General features: G+C 49.8%; 1 protein-coding gene across 7 annotated transcripts in view; it reads right to left on the reverse strand.

The window, feature by feature from the left end:
- SH3PXD2A (SH3 and PX domains 2A) overlaps nucleotides 1-23197 on the reverse strand; it is a 230006-nt gene that overhangs the window by 116078 nt on the left and 90731 nt on the right. The gene's annotated exons all lie outside the window — the stretch shown is intronic.

A 23197-nucleotide genomic window follows, 5' to 3' on the forward strand; every position in this document is an offset into this window, starting at 1 on the left:
GAGCAAGTAAGTGGAAGGGGGGGGGGGGTTCCTCTCTGGCTCTGCTGGTTGAGGTAGCCCCCAGGAGAGCCCCTTCTTTGCCAAACCAACTTGCGAAGGTGCAAAGGTAATTAGAGGAACTAACTCCTCCACCCCTGCAAAAAATGACAGGCATGTATGCTCATCATGTGTGCTATGGTCTGAATGTCTGAGTCCCTCAAAATTCATGTTGGAATCCTAATACCCACTGTGATGGTACCGGGGTGGGGCTTTGGGAGGGTCAGGTGGTACGGGAGGTGGGGCCCTCACAAATGGGATTAGTGCTGTTATTTAAAGACAGCCCACATTTATGTATACAATGGAATATTACTCAGCAATTAGAAACGACAAATACCCACCATTTGCTTCGACGTGGATGGAACTAGAGGGTATTATGCTGAGTGAAATAAGTCAATCGGAGAAGGACAGTGTATGTTCTCATTCATTTGGGGAATATAAATAATAGTGAAAGGGAATATAAAGGAAGGGAAAAGAAATGTTGGGAAATATCAGGAAGGGAGACAGAACATAAAGACTCCTAACTCGGGGAAACGAACTAGGGGTGGTGGAAGGGGAGGAGGGCGGGTGTTGGAGGGGAATGGGTGACGGGCACTGAGGTGGACACTTGATGGGATGAGCACTGGGTGTTTTTCTGTATGTTGGTAAATTGAACACCAATAAAAATTAATTAAAAAAAAAATAAAGACAGCCCACAGAGCTCCCTAAAACCTCCATCATGTGAGGATACAGTGAGAAATCTGCAACCAGAAAGAAGACCCTCCCTGACCATGCTGGCACCCTGATCTCAGACTTCCAGCTTCCAGAATTGTCGGAAATAAATTTCCGTTGTTTATCAGCCACCCAGTCTGTGTTTTCTTTTGTTATAGCAGCCTGGCCAGACTAAGACAGTGATAAAGACACGGGTAATGCCTGCGGGGAGTTAAAGGAATACTTAGCTTCCACCCCCACAGCTCTGGCTCAGAGTCTAGCACGGCAGGCATCTGTGGCACGGTGCCCTGAGTTTCTTTTGAGGGACAATCCTTCCTTCCTTCTCAGTCTGTCTGGTTTAAGTGGGGCTCATCTCACCCCTAACTCCTGGCATTACCAATCAGTATGGCCCGGCCATGGGCAGGTGACCCAAGTTGGCCGGAGGAGAATCAGCCTGGAACCTTTGCTGGAACCCCCAGAAAGAGAAGTACTCTTTCTACAGTGGCTGCTAACTCATTTTATTTTATTTTTTTTAATTTTTATTTATTTATGATAGTCACAGAGAGAGAGAGAGAGAGAGAGAGGCAGAGACACAGGCAGAGGGAGAAGCAGGCTCCATGCACCAAGAGCCCGATGTGGGATTCGATCCCGGGTCTCCAGGATCGCGCCCTGGGCCAAAGGCAGGCGCCAAACCGCTGCGCCACCCAGGGATCCCTTCCCTGATTTTTCTTAAACCAGATTGAGGTGCATCTAGTCCTTGTCACCTATAACCTATAGGTTCCTGACTAGTACACCTGGCGCTGTCATTTACTCTTGTGTAGGACAAGTCACAACGTATTTGAATCTCAGTTTCCTCAAACTGCAAAATGGGCGTAGTAATGCCTAATTCAAAGAGTGACTGTGAGGCGTCAATGAACTCATGTACAAAATCATTGAATACATAGCCCAGCCCATAATAAACGCTGAGCAAATGGGATCTCTTATGAGCTGAGCTGACAGTTCCAGGTCAAATAGGTGGGGTAGCCTGGAGGTGGGGGTAAATCTTGGCCCCACCCACCTGCTCCCTGGCCAGGTGGGATCTGAGCACTCTAGTGTATCCTCGGCACCTTCTATCTTCTATCTTTCCCACTCAAGGCCAAACACTAGCTCCCTTCACCCTGTAACCGCCTTTCTGGATTCAAACCCCAGCCCCCTAAAAACACCATCTCCCACACAGCTCCCATTTCACTCCTTTGGGACGCTCTTCCATCAGCTCAATTCAAAGAGCAGAGAACAGAACACAGAGGAGATGCAGCGATTACTCACCCCATCCACCCACCTGGGGGCGCTAGGGTGACTCACGCAGGTGAGCCTCCCACACCCACTCTCTGCTCCCTCTCTCATACATTTGCAAAAATCTCTGGGGTTTCACCACAGATGGGAACCTTAACTCTCCCGCAGCTACAACATGCTTACAGTAAGACCCACCACATCCAGGAGAGGAAAATGAACTTCCACATTCTGGTTTGGAGGTTCCCATTCCCAGGACAGAGCCACGCTTAAAGGAACACAATCTTTCAATCCCCCCATCCTCAGTGGGTCCAGGTGGGATTTATAGGTGTCTGCTAGAAATAAAGCACCTAGTCCTGGCATATCAGAGGTATTAACTTGTCTTTACTGAAATCAAACAGAATTGAAGTCTTTTTGAGCAGCCTTAGAGAGCTATGATCAGAACATATTTTTTTCCTCCCTTTTTTTAAGAAAACTTTTTTTTTGAAGTATAATGCGCATACAGGAAAGTGCACATGCATATGTATAGCTCAAAGAATTTCACAGAGCTCACCTAGGTAACCAGTGCCCAGGCCAAGAAATCGAGAATATGGTGAAACCCAGAACACCTTCCTTGTGCCTGAGCAGGTTTTAGGTGGGGTTTGTGAACACTTCTGTACTGGCATGGAGGTCAGAACTCTAGAATGGCTGATATCTATTGTAGAGATGGGGGACTAACATGTTTATTTTAGTGGTATTTACTTTTATTTTCTCCGGGCTTATTTAAAAATTTATGATTTGGTTCAAGTTGTAGCAAATTTAAGTTCATACTGAGTCTGGATCCTTGGAAGGAAGTCCTTTTCTGCGACATGTGAACACACTTTTATTAATTGCTGTAACCAGGGGTAAGTGCTTACCTACAAGCATTAGCTTTGGGAAGAGCTGCATTCACAGAAACAAAACCTTGAATTTGTCACCATGTCCTCCCTTGTTTTGCCAAATGCTCAGGCTGGGTCTTTAGCACTGATGTAGACTGAAGATAATTCATTAGCTATACAATCTTCCTTTGGATTCCACACTGGCAGATAAGAACAGCTCAGGTCTTTTGAATCACCCATTAGGTAGCCCACATCTAGGGATTCCAAATAAATACCAGATCAGGGAAGCATGTTGGCCACGGGAGCACCACGGGTAGGCAGGGCACAAAGCAGGCAGGCTGGGCCAGCCCAGCCCTGGGAGGTAGATGGAGCATTGTGGTTGACCTCCCATGTCCCCCTTAGCCCCAGGGAAGGCAGAAATTTTTGGATTAAATACAATAGTACTTAAAGTGGCCACATGGAGGACAGATGCCACCGGGATGCCATTGGGGTTCTTTAAAGCACAGCCTGTGGTCTCATTCAGAGCTCAGCTTGGATAGGGCTGAGCACAGCCTGGGAGGTGCTTGGCAAATCCGTGTAATACCTACACTAATGGGGGGCCCGGTGGCAAATGTTGAGGCTACTGACCTTCTAGGTCACAGTCACGCTGGTATGATTTCACCTTCCAGATCTCATCTTTCCATTCTTGGTCCAATGGGAAGGTTAAAAAAAAAAAAAAGAATCAAAACCTAGCACCATTCAGCTGCCAGTAGGGGTTCAGACAGTGGGTTGCAGAGTTGAGAGGCCAGGGGCCTTTCAAACCCTGGTGTCCTGGGTACATGAACCGCACAGGCCTCAGCCTTCCCATGTCGTGTAGGATTCCAGAGCTGAGACGTGGCCTGGAAGCCCACGGGACAAGCACAGCACACAATGCTGGGCACGCAGGAGGGGGTCTGACACAAAGTGCCTGTTGTTACAGAGAAGGGTGAGGTCAGATCACTCCACATTTGGCCAACAGCCCATGAGGCGTATGGTGACCTTTTGTCTCTGACTCCTGGTACCTCCCACCCCCACTTCCAGTCCATTTTCTACCCAGTAGCCCAAATAACATTCTTAAAATGAAACCTCTGCTTAAACCTTTCAGTGACTTCCCAGGGCACTGAGAGCAAAGTCCAAACTCCTTTCCATGGCCCGAGAGGCCCTGCAGGATCTGACTCGCACCTCCCTCTGCCATCTGGTCTCATCATGCCAGCCATGCTGGGCTTCAGTTGGTGTACAAACTTGCCAGGTTTCTCTCACCACAGGGCCTGTGTGCATGCCATCCCCTCTCCCAGGACACAGTCCCCATGGCTCTTTGCATAGACAACACCTTCCGTACTGCAGATCAGCACATGGGGAAGGAGGCCTCACCGCCTCTCTCCCAGCGCTGTCTCCTTCCCAGAATTCACTGTGGCTTGTCATGATCTTACCTCTCTGTATGATGCCTCGCTTACTATTGTATCCTCAGGGCCCAGCACAAGCACTGGCACACAGTGGCTTCTGTTGACATTTACTGAACGGATAAGTTTGAGTGTGTATGTTGACAGCCTCTTGCTCTAGACTGTCTCTCTTATTTACACATACATACACACACACATACACCGGAGGAGACTTGTAACCATCTCACCCTGCACGTGCTGGGGGCTGCAGCAGGGATGGGCTCGCCCTCCAGGACCCAGACAGAGCGGGGCCAGAGAGTGTGGTTAGCTCAGAACCCAGCATCAGGGCCAGGCTGTCCCCACCGTGTGGATGTGGGTGTGGCGGGCGTGGTGGGCAGTGGCTCACACCCTCCCGGGGAGAGCTGCAGAATAAAAGGCCCCATTCAGCCCCTGCAGCCTCGGCTCCTCCCTGCCAGGGGAGGCTGCCCTCAGGAAAGGGGATGGTGGGACTCTGGGCAGAGCTTTCCGGCAGCCTCTCCCTGTGGCCTAGCCCACAGCAGGGGCCAGTGGTGGGGGGCAGGCTGGGGGTATAGGGCCTCCAGGGCACAGAGACACAACAGAAGGGCCCAGCCAGCTGAGGAGGCTGTGGGCAGGCAGGGGCAGTCCTGGTTCCAAGGGCAATGCTGAAAGACACCGTTGACTTCTGATGGTCTGGAGCAGAGGAAAATCCCCAGGATGCAGAGGCCCATTGGAAAGCGGCCCCACAACCACAGGCCCGGCCGTGCCAGCCAGAGGGAAGTTTGCCTGGTTCTCTCTGGGTGGACACAGTCCCCCAAAGCCTGCTTTTCTCGAGCTTTGGCTCTGGTGGCAGAATGGAGTCCTGACAGTCAACCCTCTTCACCAACACTTTCTGTGGTTCCCCGCCCTCCTGCAAGGGTGGCAAGGACAATACAAGTAACAGGTGACATCACTGAGTACCTGGTGTGTGCCAAGCACTGTGCTGCATATTTTATGTTTATTCTTTTGTTTGGCCTTTGTAATAGCCTATGAGCAAGGTACCAGGTTCTGTTTATTCCCATTTTACGGCTGGGTAAACTGAAGGTTGGAAAAGTGACCCGAGTGACCTGCCCAAGGTCACAAAGCTAGTAAGTGGCAGAGCTGGAATTTCCTGTGTGTGGCCTTTCTCTAGGTGGTCTGGAAGTGCCTATGATCTTAATGGTTTTGCTCTATTCCTTTTTCTCTGTACCTTTCCTCTATGTATCCCATTGGCCTGCCTTCCCCCAGAGCTACACCTCAACCCCAGCCCAACCCCTTGAGCATGGTCAGCAAGCACCACTCGCTCACTCACTCATAATCCTGCCTTTCTCAGGGCAGCCGCTGAACTGGAGGCTGGGCCCTGACAACACCCACTGAGGACACAGCCCCTGCCCTCACAGAGCATGTAGTCTCTGCGGGCGCTGCACTGCAAGGTGACCCATTACTGTGGGGACAACAGAGGAGGGAGGCCAGACCTAGAAAAGTGGTAGGAAAGAGCCAGGGCAAGGGAAGTAGAGAGAATGTTCCAGAAGGAGGGAAGAGCCTGAACAAAGGTCCAGAGGTAATCTATTACCAGCTAAAGTAAAGTGAATGTGTTGGGAGGTTACGGGGTGTGGGTTACGAGAGATCCTAGACGACCGTGAATGGGGGACAGGGGTTTGATCACATGGGCCACACAGAGCAATGCAGAAACACCTCAAGTCCCTGAACCATCAAGACCAAGGACCATAGTTTCTACCTGGGGGATGCAGGCACAATCAGCCCCTTCTGAAGCACTTCTTCCTCAAGTCTTAGGGGCTAGGGGATGGGGGACACACTTGGCCTGGTCACTGCTTGGGCATGCATAGCACAAGCCAGTGTTCTCACCAGTGTTGACATCTACCACAATCCAAATGGATCCTAGGGTTAGAACCAGGAGATCCTGGAGGTCATCACATCCAGTCTTCTCACTCTCTGAGGTCAAGGCTGAGCTCAGAGAGGGCTGTGGCTTACCCAACTTCACATAGTATGTCAGCAGCCAGGCTGGGACTTGGCAGGGCACTTTTGGGGTGGATTTTGCAGCTTTTGTACCTATGGGTTACGTTCCCCAGGGCCCCCAACTCAGTTGTCTTTCCCACCTCTAATTTCTACCCCAATCTGAACCCCACAACAAGAGCTGCCACCAGTGGCACCATTTCAGAGGAGCCTGTGGTAGTCAGTCCCCAAGGTGGCCCCTGTGATATGTACCGCAGGGTCCCTCACCTCACACAGTCCCCTCTCACACCATATATGGCTGAACTGTGGAGCAGCAAGACAATGGGGGAAATGCCAGGGTGACCTCTAAGACTAGATTATAAAAGACATTGCAGCCCCCTTCTTGCCTTGCTCTGGGATCACTCACAGGAAGGGAGCCGGCCACCATGATGTAAAGACAGTCAAGCACCTTATGGAGAGGTCCTCAGGACAAGGACCTGAGACCTCCTGCTGGCAGCCAGCACCCATCTGCCAGCCACATGATCAAGCCATCTTGCCCCGTGAGTCCCTGGTTACGCCTTGTGCCAACATGTGGACTGTTCTCCACAAGAGATCCTGAATCAAAACTGGGCAGTTAAGCTGCTCCTGAATTCCTGATCTACAGAAACAGTGAGATAATAAATGTCTGCCAAATTTCGGGGGTAATTTGTTACATAGCACTAGGTAACTGACATGCCCCCCCCGCCCCACTGCTCATTAGGGAACCCCTGGGTTGCCTGAATCAGATATTTGGGATATCACTTATAAAGGCAGATTCCTGGGATTTACCCTGACCAGCTGAGGTAGAATGGAAGGGAATGGTGGGGGGCAGGGTGAGAACCTGCATATTTAATAAAGCCCCTCTCGTGATTCCCATGCACCTCTGCAGCTGAGAAGTACTGAATGAATCTAATTCACCTTACAGATCTAAAGAGGCTCAGAGAGTAAGTCGAGGCAGGCCTGGGCCCAGAATCAGCTCTGACTCCCAGCTCCGTGCTCTTTTTACTTATTTCCTCCTTTGTCCATTTCAGGTTGCATTCTGAGAAGGGTGAGCTTTCTTTTCTTTTTCTCTTATTTATATCTACATCACACATGTAGCAAAATGCTACACCATTGTTCATCTATGTAAGAGCTAGTTTGGCTTGCAAAGAACTTTGTTGGCACTAAGCAAAATGTGGGTGCAATGCTAAAAAGGATATGGGGGATGAGGCTATGCAGAGAGGCTGGCGCTGCTGCAGGACATTGCATCAGAATGAGTACATTTTCTGCTCACCAAGATGCATCAGCTCCAGGCATTTCTCCCAGGCAAACAAAATGCAGTGTGTATAAGGCAGAAATGGTAGATGAGGACAAGGAGGGAGTGTACTTAACTCCTGTTACCCCGGTAGGTAAGAATAAAACCTCGCTTTCATTTTATAGCATTTTGGTTTTATAAAGAATTCATACACAATCTAATTACATTACCCTGGCTGACTGCAAGATAGGGAGCTCTGGTACCCATTCAGTCTTTCACTTGACACATTTGTTAAGCAGCTACTATGTGCCAGGTAACACTCCAGGCACAGGGGATTTATGGGTTCGTTTTATTTAATAAACATTTATATATGTTTACTATGTGTCAGGCACTGGCTTATGCCCTCTGAAAATATTAACTCACTTAATCCTTACAACAGCTCAACAAAGTGGATGCTATTATTCTTCCCATTTTACAAGGAAATTGAAGTAAACAGAGGTTAAGTCACTTTCCAAGGTCAAACAGCTAGTAGCAGGTAAAATAGGGATTGGAACGCAGGTAATCTGGCACTAGACTCCACCCTCTTAACTAAGATAAAATAAGGCATGATTCCAGGATCCCTGGGTGGCGCAGTGGTTTAGAGCCTGCCTTTGGCCCAGGGCAGGATCCTGGAGACCCGGGATCGAATCCCATGTCAGGCTCCCGGTGCATGGAGCCTGCTTCTCCCTCTGCCTCTCTCTCTCTGTGATGTGACTATCATAAATAAAAAAAAAAAAAAAATAAGGCATGATTCCTATTCTTCAAAGCTCCAGTGTTTAGGGTGCCTGGCTGGCTTAGTCAGTTAAGTACCTGATTCTTGATTTCAGCTCAGGTCATGATCTCAGGGTCATGATCCCAGGGTCATGAGATAGAGCCCCACATTGGGTTCCATGTTGGACATGGAGCCTGCTTAAGATTCTCTCTCTCTCCCTCTCTCTCTGCCCATACCCATGCCTCTTTCTCTAAAAACAAAACAAAAACAAACAAATTAAAAAAAAAAACCCTTCAGTTTTTAAAATCCCCATGACCACAGAGGAAAAAATGAAGCCCAGAGATATCCTCTTATTTCCCCCAAGTCACACAGTGCTGAGATTCCAGCTAGGAATCTAGGTCCGATTCCAGGCAGCATTACTTTGCTCCACTGCTTTGTCTGTTCACAAAGCTGGTCTAGCAGAAGATGGGTGTGAGGGAAATGAACAAGGAAGGCGTTTCTAGAGCCCAGAAAGACAGAGGGTTTCTCTAGGCCCCACTGGCAAGTCTACAGTATCTCAAGAGACCCCAAAGCGAATGAACAAGGCTCACTCACTGTCCAGGCCGTCATGATTTGTGACTGTCTGCTGCCTGCCGGTATTCATGTCTCCAGATATTTGGGGGGCAGTTTTATTTATAGGCTATGTTTCTATTTATATTTTTATTGAATTCTTGCTAACCCTAGCTAGGTTCCCCCCACCACTACCCCCAAAACCTAGAGAGAGGAAGATAAGAACTCTTTCTCACCAAGTAAGTCAGGGGCAAAGGTGAAGGTCAAAGTCTTGGCTGTGTGTGCAGTCTTTCAGCAGGAGCCCTTTGCAGGGAAGCATTCGAGACAAGGGGGCTTTCTGCACTTTCCAAAGGAAATGGGGGGTGGGGGGAAGGGTACAAAGCTGGCCTTATACAGAGGCAGCCATATTCTGCCAATGCAGTGGGATTTGAGGTGGGCCTACAAGACCTCTGTTTCCCTAAAATGTTTTCTCTTTTGTATGATATTTCATCGTTAGGCATTTATCCCTTTGGCCTTAAAAGCTATGAGATCACAAAATACTGGGACTTTGAGAAAACCTAGACAGTATCAAGTCCAATCCTTGTATTTCCTAGCTAGGGCAGCTCAGTGTGAAAGAGAGCTAGGACCTGCTCTCATGGGGGAATCTGAGTGAATACACTGAAGTCTACTGCAATGCACAGGTGTGGGAGGAAGAACCATCCTGCACAGCAGAAGAAACTGGACAGCAAAGTAGGCTCAGAGTTCCTCTCATGGCAAGTTTTAGGAATGAACAAGTAAAACCACGTGATGCTTCCTAAGGTTCTCTTTGGTGCCCCAAATGAAAAGTTTCTGATTTTAGGGCCACATAGGAAAACAAAGATAAAGTGGGATTTCTTGCTTCTTCTTTTTTAGTCTCTTGTTGAAGTGGGGTTGAACTGTGATGATTGTTGCCACATAGTTACAAAGCCTGCCTTCCGGAAGTCCCGTTATTCCCTTCTGGCCACTATGCCTGCAATTCCAGCCTTGGCCACTAAGTGGCTGGCTAAACTTGCGTAGGTCAAGTGAAAAAGTAACAAAATAGTGTCCTCAAGACAACACTTTTTAGTGTAGGAACGTGACACTTCATTAAGTGTCCAAAAAAGGACAACATTGATCAACCTCTAATGGATACAGTTTTAAAAATACACAAAACTCGAGATGAAGTTTAAAGAAATGCACACTCTGATAGACTCATCATTTTATACACTAAACCTCACCCGTTCATTTCCAGGCAGTACATCTTTGGATAGTCTCACTCTGCACAAGCACAGCCAAGACATAGAAAACAGTGGTCAAGAGCTTGGGCTTAGGGGCGCCTGGGTGGCTCAGTCAGTTAAGTGTTTGCCTTCAGCTCAGGTCATGATCCTCAAGTCCCAGGATCAGGCCCCACGTGGGGCTCCCTGCTCAGTGGAGAGCCCGCCTCTTCCTCTCCCTCTGCTCCTCCCTCTGCTTGTGCGTGGTCTCTCTCTCTCTCTCTCTCTCTCTCTCTCTGTCAAATATATAAGATCTTTTTTAAAAGGGTGGGGAGGGGAGAGCTTGGATTTAGAAGTAGAAGGACCTGGGTTTGAATCCTTGCTCTGCTGCAGTATTACTAGCTGAATGGCCCTGGGTAAGGCATGTACCCCCGCCCATGACTCTTCATTTGTAAAGTGGGGCTGCTGTTGCTAATGAGGCAATAGAAGCACATGAAACCGTTTGCACAGTATCTGGCAAGAGTATGTACTTAAATGATACTTATAATGCTTAAGGAGGCATCTTTTGTTTACAATCGTTTAATCTGCTGTAAGTTCCAAGCCTCACACACAATTTCACAAGAAGCTCTTTGCAACTTTTCCCCTATAGCCAATTCCACAAAAAGTTATTGCTGGGCCACTTGCTAGTAAGAGAGAACAGCTGTGCCAACCCCATAGGCCTTTCTTAAGCCATCTTCACCAATTACCTACTATTAAAGTTGTGAATTCATCTTTGAGATCAGATAGAAGCAACTGAGAGTAAAATAAGTGCCAAGGGGTGGCCCAGGTGGCTCAGCGGTTTGGCACCACCTTCGGTCCAGGGCCTGACCCTGGAGACTCGGGATGGAGTCCCACGTCGGGCTCCCTGTATGGAGCCTGCTTCTCCCTCTGCCTGTGTCTCTGTGTGTCTCTCATGAATAAGTAAATAATATCTTTTTTTTTTTAAAAAAAATCAGTGCCAAGCAGAGAAGGCCCCAAGTTACCAGTCACTGGCTCATTTCAACCCCCCTTGGCTCCCTTACTTTGAAATTTAGGTTTGCAATAATTGTTTTATACAAAAGAGCGAAAGATTCTCCTTTTTAAAAATCCAGGGTTTGTTTTGGTCTTAACCTTTTTGCCAGAGACTCCTTAAAAGACCCAAGCATTTCCCCCCTCCTAACTGTGTAATGTAACTGGACACATGGACTTTAGACGTACACATGCTATGCTATCCTCAAAACCACAGAGGATTCATAGGCTGGCCTCTCCTATCTCCATAAAGACTTCTGAAATAAAAACCTTTGCAATCTCTTTGGCCCCAAACTTCACCCCATCTTGGAAGAGCAGGGAAAAAGAATGTCCTGACTTACAGCTGATGAGGGAGTGTGGTTGGGGCCCAAGCATCCTCCTGGTTAGGCTGGTGGGAACAGAGGCTGTGCTGTGACTTATGCCCCTATCCCACAGGGTGCCAGAAACAGGTGGGTAACTCAGGTCTGTGTAGGGATGTGAGGCCATAGAACCAGCTCTTACCAAGTTACTTGCGTGAAGCTCGGGTCAGAAATTAATTTAGCAAGGCAGGTTCAGTAGTTTATATTACGTGGATGGACTGAACAGGACCAACATCAAGGAAGTCCTGAAGACAGAGTCAGACAGCCTATGCAAGTCTTCACTGGACCTCCAAATAGTGTTTCTCAGACTTTCCTGTGCATGTAAGTAACCTGCAAACTGTGATTTAGGGGTTCTGGGATTGGGCCAAGAATCTGCATTTCTAGCAGGCTCTCAGATGACATTTGTGCTACTCATCTGCGAACCAAATTTTGAGCTGCAGACCTTGAAATGCACAAGACTGCGTGCAAGACCTCACTCCTGGAAAGGTTCCCGGAGACAGAGCTCATCCTTTTGTGCTGAACCCTATACGAATAGTCACCAAGTCACCACCATGTATTAAGTGCTTACTGTGTACTTAACAGATAACATTTCATTTGATGCTCTCAGCAGCCCCAGGGGTATTTCGCAGATGAGGATTATAAGGAGGTGCAGAGATGCTGAGTGAAGCTGGCCCAGGGTCAGGCAGCTATTGGGAGGGAGGCTGAGCAGGGGTTTGACGCAGGTTCATCTGGCTCTAGGGTCTCCAGAGCTGAAAGGCGATGCTTACCTGCCTCCGCCATGAAAAAATAGCAGTTTCAAGTTCAGACAACTAGTGCCAAGTAGAGAGCTCTGGTGTGAACCTAGATCTGTTTGAGCCCAAAGCTGGGTTCCGGTTTGTCGATATCACCACATTGTTCTAGGGCTGGCCGAGTTGTGGAGTCACATGGCTTCATTTGGGATCTGCCCCGTTTCATTATCCCCATGGTGAAAAGTGGCCCTTCTGCTCTGGCCGGGGGAGAAGCAGAAGCACAGCCCTTCCCCCTTGGATCCTGCCCCTGAAGGGCAGAGAAGAGTTAGTGCCACCAGCCAAGCCCTCCTCGCCCCACACTTTCCACTCCTGCCTTCTGAAGGTGCATTCAAGGGAACAGACTCCATCTTCAGGCCATGCCAGTTGCTCAGGTCCACTGTGGTCTGGAGGCCAGGCGGGCCCCTCCGTGGACATCAGCCCTTGGAACTGTGGAGGTGAAGGAGAGGTGTTTTCTGGGCCCAGAGGGATTGTACTGCTCGAAGCCAGGCAGCCTCTGGATGAATGGTGCATCAGTTCATAAGGGCCTGGGGAGCCTCCAAGGGTCAACTCAGTTCCTGCCAAAGAAGAGCTCTGGCTTGGGTCTCCATCCCTGGGCCTGGATCCAGTTGAGGTGACCTTAGCAAACAGTGGAAGGGTCAGGCCAGGGACAGTGTGGAGATCTGCCACCAGGGCCCCTCACCTCTGAAGAAGGGGGGCCCTGAGCTCCCTGTCAATGGACCTCAGTGTTCTCCTTCCTCCACCACCACCCGTTGACCCCCCTCATCCCCCCACTGAGTCCAAGACCCAGAAACCAGAGTGTCTGGTGCCTGGAGGCTTTGGGAGGGAGGCTGGTGGCAGGCACTCCTAATCAGAAAGCATCTTTCACTGTGCTGAAGACTTCAGCTATCTCAGGGAGAAGGGAGGGCATCATTTCCTTTTACTCCCCGGGGTAAAGTCCAAGATGGGAGATGGGAGTTTGGAGAGGGTGCCAGGAAGCACTGGGTCTGCCATCTTGGCCAGGGCTGCCCCCAGCAGAACCATGGGCATCATCTATCTCCATCTCTCCCTCACCCGATCCTTCAGCAAGTCCTCTGGCTGTTCCTCTAAAACAGGTCTCAGACCGACTTCTCTCCACACCATTGTCCAGCTGAGGCCAAGCCACCTACACCTCTCACCGTGCTTTGTCCCCTGCCAGCTTCCCACTTCACGCTTGCTCCCTGGCCCTTCCAGACACTGACACATTGGCTGAGGGATCATTTCAAAACAGAAATATGATCATGTGGCCCCGCAGCCTAAAACCTTTCAGAGGCTTCTTCCTGCACAGAAGACAAATCCTCACCCCTCAGGGGGGCCCATGACAACTGTACTGCAGAGGCCTGTGCAGCAGCCATGCTGAAATCTCATAGTCTCATTGACCAGGCTTCTCATGGTACCCCAGAGGCCCACAACCTTCTGCCTTCTTCTGCTTCAGTTTCCTTCCTGCTCTCACCTCAGCCACACCTGGGATCAGGGAACTGGCCTGTCGGTCATCCACACTTTGAATGTTTATTTAGTGACAAGCCGCTCCGGGGGGACAGCAGTCCCCTCGAAGCATGGAGTGAAAGGATCTGACCCTCATAAAAGGATGCTTAGGCATCCACCAAGGAAACAATTTATTTTCAGGTGGAGAGACCAGGAATGTCACGGCGACCTGAAATCACCAGCATCTGGTGACTCTGCCAACACGCAAGGTGATCCCTGGTCACTCTAGTTTACCTTCTTCCATTTTGGGCCTCGGGGATTACAAGAGCTACGCCTGAACCTGGCATCTGGATGCCCCGATCTGGGCACATTTTCCTGTACGTGAAATAAAATGGACCAACTAACCCATGAAAAGATACACATTTCTGCTTAGATCAGAGGCAGAGGTTACATTCCATTCAGGGCTGAGGATTTGGGGTGGGTATTTAGAAGTTTGATCCCCTTCTAGAATTATCTCTGGACAAGGAAGACAAGTTGTCATGAAGTGACCTCTTTCCTTGGTCTCAAAATGTGGGGATGACACAGGGCAATGGCTGAGGGACCTGATCCACACTTACTTTTGAAAATAAAAGAGGCCTTGGAGTGGCTGCTTCCTCTGCAAAATCCCTTCTTCCCAGCAAGAACTGCAGCTCCAGAGCTGTCAGCCTGCAAAGCTGGTGGCCCTGCTGTGTTATAGTGGTGACGGGGCCAGGGCTGCTTGCGGGGGAGGGGGGGGGGCTCATCTTCCAGCCCAGAGCAGCCACCTGGGTAGATTATCAACTCCTTGGAACTCCTTGGAAACCAGCTCCTTACAAGTTACCACAGGCAAGGAGCAGCACAAAATGCCACCGGGGCTGAGATGCGACGGGCAGAGCTGAGTCAGCACAGGGCGGGAGGGCAGGCAGAGGGCAGAGCCGAGGAAAGCCCGCAGCCCTGTCTGGCCGCAAAGCTGCCTGGAGGAGAGGCAGGTGCACGGCCCCAGAGCTTCTCCCTCTGCAGCCCACACAGCGCTTGCTCTGCATGAACGCTTGGAACATCATCCCAAACCATCATTAACCCATTTGACCGATGAAGAAACCGACCCTGGAGGCTGTATGCCTGGGCCAGTCATGCAGCTTATGCAAGCGTGTGGGGCCTTCCCCTTCCTGGGCAGCTTTGCCACGGGAGACGCGCTTTAGAGCTTCTTAATTCCACAGCTCCTTCTGCCCCACTGGCCCCTCAGCCCTGATCTGCCATGCCTGGCTCAGTGTCACCGCTGCAAAGAGGCCTTTTTTGACCTAATCTCATGCCCGAGCCACGATACCTGGTTATTTTTCTTTCTGGCTCTTGTCACTATTGGAAATGGCTCCTTTATTTGTTTGCTGTCTGACTTGCCCCCCTGGAAGGTGAACTTCCTGGGAGCAGAGGCCTGGTCTACTTTGTCCCCAGCTACATCACCAGTGCCTACAGCTAGGCCTGGAACGCAGTAGGTGCTCAGTAAATCCCAACGACAGGGATGAACGAATGCAGCTTTTTCACGTAGTGTTCAGAACTAGCTGCTGACAGCAGGCCCCAAGAACCACCGCCCCAGATTACAGAGTGAGAGAATGATTTGGGGGGTGGGGGGGAGTGGAGGGAGTAATTACAGCAAGAGAGGACGCAGCACTTCCAGGGGAGGTTAGAGGAAAGCCACTTTTAAAACAATACACAGCGCCTCTTAGGCCTATAATCTTGCCGATCTTCTTAAAACCCTGGCATTACCAGCAGACCTTATTTTTCCTTCTCCATCACGTAGAAGGTTTGGCTTTTCCTGCCACCCAGGTCATCAGTGAGGCTCAGAAACCTCTTGGGCATTCTCCCCAGGGGGCTGCAGTGTCTGCCAGAGTCTGTGAGCCGCTGCCTCGCTCCTGGCTTCCGAGGCCCTTTGGGGAGGGCTTTCCCAGGCTGGCGCCTGGTTGCAGACACACAGAAATGCCTCCAGCCCAGGGAGAGAGCCAGCTCTCCCCCCACGCCACAGCCATGGACCAGCTCTAACCCAAGACATCCCTTCCCCCCTGCTTCCTTCTGCGCTTGAACAAACACCGGATCTGCAGCGCAGGGCCCTGGGGGGGCAGGGAGAGGCAGGCCCTGGATCACCCAGCACCCTCCTGCCCTGTGGCTCCAAACTGCCTCTTCGTTAAGGGGCCGGTATGTAAACTGGTGAGCCAGTACAAAAGAACCGAGCATGCCTGCTGTCTAAAAATACATGCCTCCAAGCTCAGAAGGTCACAAGGCGGGCAGCACCTACTTTAATTATGGTTCACTTTTCTTCCTAAGCTATCCGGCTTCTTGGGGATCCATCAACACAGGAGCAGTGATGCCTAGGGGTGACACTGGCTCAGGTATTAGGTTGAAGGGGCTTTCAGGGTGCTTGGGTGGCTCAGTCGGTTAAGCATCTGTGTTCGGCTCAGGTCATGATCTCGGGGTCCTGGGATGGAGCCCCACCTCAGGCTCCCTGCTCAGCAGTGCGCCTGCTTCTCCCTCTACCCCCAACTGCTAGTGATCTCTCTCTCCCTCTCATATTCTCTCTCTCAAATAAATAAATAAAATATTTTTTTAAAAAAAGGATGAGGGGCTTTCTAGAAGCTCAGAGGCCCAGTCCCAGGCAGCACAGAGACACGGATGGCCTGTGAGTGGGAGGGAGCTCACATAGCCTTTGCAGAGAGAGTTCACCTCCTTCTGCTCCACCGCCTGGCTTCTGAGCTCCTTCAAACCCTGGTCGCGGTTGTTTGCTTTTTACATCAGCAGCTACACAGTCTACTTCACTCTGTAATGGCCATTTCCTCCCAGGGAGCCTCCTCAGACTGACAAACTCAGGATACACAGGAAATCTACTCCAATCCCAGGATGGGCAACAGGAGATGGATTTTCCACAACAGTCTTTTAAAACAAGGAAGAAAGTTCCATGTAAACAGTAGGCTGCCCTGAGAGGCTGCTGAGCCCACCACACTTGGCCACTGCCCTAAAGAACATCATTTCTGTCCACTCCTCCAAAAAGCAAGAGACCCCAGAGAGCAAAAGATATACTTGTGAGATAATCCCCCTGGCTTGCCTGCATTTCTGCAGGTCTTGTCAACAAGGCAGTAAATCCCTTTTGTTCTGAATTATCTTTTCAAAGGTTTTTGTAAAGAAACAGCTTAGAGGACAGAGGTAGTGTCAGTGCTCTGGAGTAAACAGCAGGTCTGCAGATCGCCTTGGGACCTTGGGACGCTGAGATGGTGTGTCTCTCCAAAGCAAACACGGTAGGTTTGCTTGCTGCACGCTACAAGAGGTGTGGTCTCCCTAAGGTCTGGGTTCCTCTCCTATAACATAACCCACAGGGATTCACCTGGGCCCATGGGTCACCCCCAGGGGACTTGGAGGCAAAGGGAACTGATGCAAATGTGCCCTAATAAAATCTTTTCTCTGCCTCAGAAGTCTCATATTTTCTGCTGGCATTCATGAAAGCAAGGTAAGCTAACCAGCTGGCTTGCAAATAGGATAAAGTCTCAGATCACTCACAGTTCTTGACCAGAGTTCCTTTGCTCCTCCTGGGGTCAACGCTGCTGCTCCCTTTTCCAAAAAAAGGAGTGCTCTGCTTTGCAAAAGGATTGAACCCATGATTATCGCTTAAAAAGAATAGTATTTAGGACAGTGACACCTAAAAGATGATGTGATTTGTCCCACAGGGCTTCTCAGGAATAGGTCTTAACGTATAATAAGGTTCACGTCTGCTTTTCCCCTGGAGGTGAGAATGCCAAGAGGGCAGGTCTGGGAGTGGAGCTTCTCAGGGACTATTGTCAAGCACTGCCTCCTTCTGAAGGACCAGCTGGCATGCCTGTCCACTAACACTTACTAGCCTCTTACAATAAAAATCTCAGGTCTGTAGCTTAGGTAACTGACTTATCAATTTCCATTATCAATTTCCTGGCTTTGATAATGACCTCTAGTTACCCAAGACATTACCCCTGGGAGAAGGTGGCCAACCAGTACACCACTCAGTGGCTGTGTGATGGCAGAAAGTGAACTGACTTCTCCTTAAACTGGGAACAATGCCACCTACCCTGCAGTGTGGTGGTGGAGACATTGCAGGGGAGGAATGCAGAGTGCCTAGTAGTTTTGTAACATCTGGTGAGTTTATTTCAAAATAAAAAGTTAAGAAAAAAAATGCTATGACTTAGGAAACCAAATAGGCAATCTTGTTAGACTCATAATTAAATGAAGACAGTGCTCTGAAAGTCTTGGGGCAATCCTGCTTGTAATCATATTAAAATAATAATAAACTAAACAGTTTAAGCGCAAAAAAAAAAATCAGTTCTTCAGCTGCAGTGACCTCAGGCACTCAATAGAATGAGAGCCCTTACAGGTCACCTCCCTGCCCCACACAGTGTACTCCTGAAGCACGAGACAGCCATGGCAGCTGGAGGGACCATGGGGGTGCTGGGTCATTTGGGCAGAAATTCCCAGGTCCCTTGCCTGGGGGATGTGGAGGCAACAAAGTGGGTGAGGGAAAGCTTCTAGCTGGGGCTGGCTGGGGAGTTCTTCCCCACCCAAGGAAAGACACAGGGCACAGCAGGAAGATGCCAGCTCTACTACTTAATGGCTAAGGGGTATGGGCAAGTGACTTGATTTCTCTCTAAAATGGGATAATACTCCCTACTCTGCAGTGAGGACTGGGGAAAAGGTATGTAGTATGCCCAGTACAAGGCCAGACACATAGTAGGAGCTCAATAAAACGGAGCTCATACCTAAGGGAGAATGCTCAATTCATGATCAACCCAGGGGTCTCAATAAAGCAGCCACTATGTGTCCAGCCCCGTGATGGAAATGCGGGAGAAGCAGATAGAGGCCTTGTCTCAAAGGAAGGCCACAAAAGTCAGTGAAAAGAGCCAGGAGTACCTCCCTCAGTCTCACATAACGTGAGCCTGGAGAGAGTACTTCCCCTTCTCCCCTTCCCCGATCACCCAGGGCATCAGGCCCTGGCATAATTTTCTGCCTCTGCCTGCCTGAAACACCACTTGGGTTTTCTTTCCAGAGATGCCTTGCTGGAGAGAACCACCTGTCCCACATGAAGGCCATAAGTTCCCCGTGTCCCTCCCATGGGCTCTGCAGGCCTCATGAACACACAGAAAGGTCTGGGTATAGTGGATGTCCACCCTTAGGGCCAGATAGCAGGTTCCAGACCCAGCGAAACAACTGGGTTGGATGGGGAAGCCTCACTCAGGACAGTGCCCCTACAAAATTTTATCTAGGATTTGATGGATATGCAAATATCAGACCACTGGCCTGATAACTGCCCCGGCTTTGTGTCATCACCTTGGTGACCCTGCTCTCAGCTGCCTCGCCCCCAATCCCCACTCCAGCAGTACTGCAGGACACTCAGTCTTCTGGGATAGAGCCTCTGCCTTTGGCCACAGAAGCCCCAGACCCTCTCCACTCTTCCAACCCACAGACTGACCCTGAACTCAAGCCAGACACCACTCAAGACACCACAAGCCTATGTCCTAGATCCTAAGATTTATGGCTCATGTGTGGGATTTTCTTTCTTTCTTTCTTTCTTTCTTTCTTTCTTTCTTTCTTTCTTTCTTTCTTTCTTTTTCTTCTTCTTCTTTCTTTCTTTCTTTCTTTCTTTTTCTTTCTTTCTTTTTTCTTTCTTTCTTTCTTTTTTTTTGGGGGGGGGATTTGCCACCTTATTTGGCAGATAAGGGAGCTTGTAATCAGGTAAAGCCATTCTTTCCCTCCCTTGTCTCACTTCCTCTGCTTTCCGTCACTTCCACTAGCCAGTCAAACTTCTGTGAGCCCCCTGCCCAAGCCTGTGGCCAGACAGGCCAAAGCAAAGCAGCAGGCTAATGCTCCAAACACATCCCCCAGATGCCAGGCTGCAGAAATGCCCAACACATCCTGGTACATCTGAAGCTAAAACGGAGACCCATCTGCCTGAGATTGAGTCCCACATCAGGCTCCCCGTGGAGCCTGCTTCTCCCTCTGCCTATGTCTCTGCCTCTCTCTGTGTGTTTCCCATGAATAAATAAATAAAATCTTAAACAAACAAACAAAAATCCCTGAGGCCCTCTGGAGATAATCGGTGCTCTCTGCTTTCTCCCCTTGGGTGTTCCTTGCTCTGAAATTCTAGGCAAGGTAAAAGGCTGGCAAAGCTGCTCTGGAGGCTGGTTGCTAGCCCTCCCGAGAGTTCTAAGAGTGAAGGCAGCTGGTGTGTTTGACCCAGGTTCTGTTGAGTCATGCTGCCAGGGCTGAGCCTGAGGGAATCAGCAGGTGACCTAAGCCACCCTTCCCAAAGGCAGAGAGGTAGAAACAGAGATCTAACTGGTGTTAGATGACATAGTAGATATTGGCCCCTGCCCAGAACCCCCTCACCAGCACATGCCGCCACCCCAAACTGCTGTGGGTGCTCAGTGCTGTGGGCTTACAGCTGCCTCTTCTCCAAAGGCATGGAGCCTGAGCCCTCAGGAGACACCTCACCCGTACCCGGTGCCCTCTGGGGCGGGGGGAAGCTTCCAGACAAACGATGACCTATGGGGAGTACAGAAGTTGTCTCCTACAATGGGACAAGCTGGTGCCATTCACCTTGGGCTTCTTCCTCTGCCCTGTCCTGCTTCTCTCACTGCACTTGGGACGTTCACCCAAGAGGGACCCCTCTAAGTCACCTATATAAGAATCTTCATCTCAGGCTCTGCTTTTAGGAAACCTGACCTAAGACAGGAAACATTTATCATTGTCTTCCCCTCTTCCCCTCTCCCCTCTCACCCTAGGGAACCCCCATGGATCCTGGGTTGGGGGCAGGTTGGGAACCTGCATGCCCACGTGGCTCTCCCTAGCTTGATTCCAATTGCGTTGGCTTCTTTCTCCTTCTGTCCAAGTGAGGGAGACAGCAGAGTATGAAAGGGTTAGGAAGTTTCTAGTGGGCAGGGGAAAGCCAGGAACAGGCCTGGGAGCACCCAGGGTGGGATTCCACATGGCTGGCAACACCCACTCTGAAGTCATGGAAAGTGAGCAAGAGAGAAGCATCAGAGAAGCAACAGGAGAAAAGCAGCAAAATAGGCAAAGTAAACTTCCTTTGGATGGGATGGGAGCCAATCAGCCTCATTCCTCTCTATGATATCACCTGCTATGCAGAGATCCTTGGGGCTGGAAGGGGCCCTGGGCTGGCCTTTCCCAGGAGTTGGGAGCAGCATGGAGGCAGGGGACTTTGTTTATTAACAGCTGCCATTTATTGAGCATTTACTACGGCACAGGCACAGTGCAAAATGCTCTCCATGAATTCTTTTTATCCTCACCACAAGCCTACAAGAGAAAACTGAAGTTCAGAGAGGGCCCTTGTCCTGCAACAACTGTTGGGCGATCCTCTTCTGAGGTGGTTGACAGGGCAGGTAGCCCTGGCCAGAGGTCAGGATAAGGTTCTGGAGCTGGTTATACCTTTTGGCTGTGTGGCCTGTGCAAGTCTATTAGCCTCCTGTGGCCTCAATTTCCTAGTCAGTAAAATGGAGATAATAACCTCCTTGGGAGGAGCAAATGAGAGTACACATGTGAGTGTGCTGTGTGAAAGCACTAGACACATGTCAGGAATTGGTCATCCTAAGGGCTAACATTTATTTAGGTCCTGTTAATGGCTAGCCACAGTCCTAAGCCCCTGTAATGTATTAATTCATTTTATCCTGACAATAGCCCCATGAAGTAGATAGTATTATCATCCCTATTTTCCAGATGAGAATACTGAGGCACAAAGAAGGTAACACACTTGGTAAGTGACAGAGCCAGATGCTGCAGGTGGAAGCCAGGCAGCATGATTCCCCAGACATTGGACTCTGGTAGTGGCAGGACAGAAGCCTTGTGGTTCCCCCCACCCTCCAAGCCCACCCATCCTTGGAGGTCAGCTTCAGGTCTCCCCTCCATCAGGAGGCCTTGGGGCTGCCTTCCTCAGCTCACAATGACACACTCTAAACACGCTTGGAACTGCATGGCAGTAAAAAGGGTCACATCCTGCCTCCATTGATTTCCTGATTACAGAGTAGGCCTTGCCCCTCTCATCTCTCTTAGTAGCTTGAGGATTCCTTAGATGAAGGAAACAAATCTACATCCTTCCTTGGCTCACCAGGCCATCCCACCCTCTAGCCCCACGCCTGGCATAGGCTGAACCCCTCATAAACACCCACTGACTGTATGATGACGAGCTGATTTCCTGGAGCACCGGCCACCAGTGGGAGAAAAAGCCCATCATTCTCGAGGAAATAGGGCAGCCTTCCTGCCCCCAAGGCCAGGTCCACTCCTGATACCAGAGCATCATGCTGGCTTCATCTTGGCTCTGGGACACTTGTGTCTACAGCATCCCAGATGGGCTCTCAAGTCCTCAGTGGGCAGTGTCTGGACTGTACTGGAGCAACATCTAAGGTCATACAAACCTGGGTGTTGGAGATTCCAAATTCCCTCAGGACTCAGTGTAAAGCCAGGTAGGGCATGAAAGTCTCCCATATTAACTCCTAGACTAGGGATCGAGAAGCAGTCCTCTGCCTCCATGAAAGACACACAGGGGTGGGATTCTCTATATCCTCACGGACTGGTTCCAATCTTGCCCGAACTGTGGGATGTGGGAGTTTTTCCTGGTAGCTAAATTAATTCTCTCCAATTTTAGCATAAGGCTCAAAGGACAGGCAGCAATGCATGCTCTTATCTTTCCCTGCTTTAGCAGAGGGGGATGTGTGAGGAGCACCTTTCAGAGAGGACTCACTCTTTGACTTGGTTTTCAAGTCACCAAGTAGGTGCTGACCATGGGGTGAAGGTGTGCCAGAGAGTTAATGAGACAAGGACCCTGCTTCTTATGAAGGTCCTACTGGTTGCCATTGCTGGGGCCCAACAGTAATGAGGGTAAGGCCATTGTGACCCAGCCCAGCTCAATGGCCTGGGAAAAGGCAGAGGATCTGGAGCCAAAAGGCAGTATCACCCATAGGTTCAGGGCAAAGAGCCCAGAATGGACCAGAAGACCTGAGCTCTACTACTTCTATGAGTAGTTACCTAACATCTCTGAACCCCAACATCTTCATCTCTCAAGCAGAAATAAGAATACACACCTCAGGAGGGAAACTTGTACATGATAACAAAAAAGCATTTTGTAAGCTATAAATAGTATACCAATTAAAGATATCATCGCTACAGCAGATTATGATACATCTGGGCAGTTTCCTCTAAACTACACAAAATCAATTGCCTTAAACATGTTCCAAGATGGTGTAGTGACTAATGGTCCTTATGGCCAGACAAACTTGAGTTCAAATCCCAACTCTGGCAACTCACAGGCCATGTCATGTACACTCTCAGAGCCTCGGCTGGATAATGTGCCAGGAGGATCCAAGATCAAACATGGCAAGTGTGCTCAATTTAAGGGTCTCAATGATTACAATGGGAGTAGTGGGAAGAATTCAGCCTGCAGTTCTTCATCCTTTCACAGAAGAACTTGATCTCTCTGTGCTTTCTGTAAAGAGGAAACCGAAGT

The sequence above is a fragment of the Vulpes vulpes genome, chromosome 15 (assembly GCF_048418805.1).
Source record: "Vulpes vulpes isolate BD-2025 chromosome 15, VulVul3, whole genome shotgun sequence".
NCBI classification, from domain to species: domain Eukaryota; kingdom Metazoa; phylum Chordata; class Mammalia; order Carnivora; family Canidae; genus Vulpes; species Vulpes vulpes.